Source organism: Tupaia chinensis, unplaced genomic scaffold, assembly GCF_000334495.1.
Source record: "Tupaia chinensis unplaced genomic scaffold, TupChi_1.0 Scaffold000270_2, whole genome shotgun sequence".
NCBI lineage: Eukaryota > Metazoa > Chordata > Mammalia > Scandentia > Tupaiidae > Tupaia > Tupaia belangeri.
In genome coordinates this window covers 2,705,142-2,705,466 of record NW_006159751.1, presented here as the reverse complement: position 1 = coordinate 2,705,466, position 325 = coordinate 2,705,142, and the positions used below count along the sequence as shown (strand labels likewise).

At 59.7% G+C, this 325-nt stretch overlaps 1 protein-coding gene across 2 annotated transcripts in view; it reads left to right on the top strand.

The window, feature by feature from the left end:
- RHOC (ras homolog family member C) overlaps positions 1–325 on the top strand; it is a 6,179-nt gene that overhangs the window by 522 nt on the left and 5,332 nt on the right. The gene's annotated exons all lie outside the window — the stretch shown is intronic.

Here is a 325-nt window from a genome sequence, read left to right as displayed (position 1 = left end):
TTCCCCCAGGCTGGGTGGTGGAAGGGCGGGAATAGGGGCGGGGTGTGACCACTGGGGGCTGCCACTGGTCGGAGGCCGCCCTAGACGGTTCCTGGAGTCTGCCTGTAGGAGGGGGAGTAGGGGAGGTGGGAAGGAGCCAGCTCCTTTGTGAGTGTGTCTGTGTAAGTGTGTAAGAGTCTCTCCTCTTCGCTCACACTCAAACCCGGCTCAGGATGATCCTGGGGGTGTGGACTGGGCTACTAAAAGCGACACTTGTCCACCCTCTTGGTCTTAAAGTTGAGGGCAAGGTGTCTCGCCAGATAACCCCTAGACTTCCAGGGAGGTG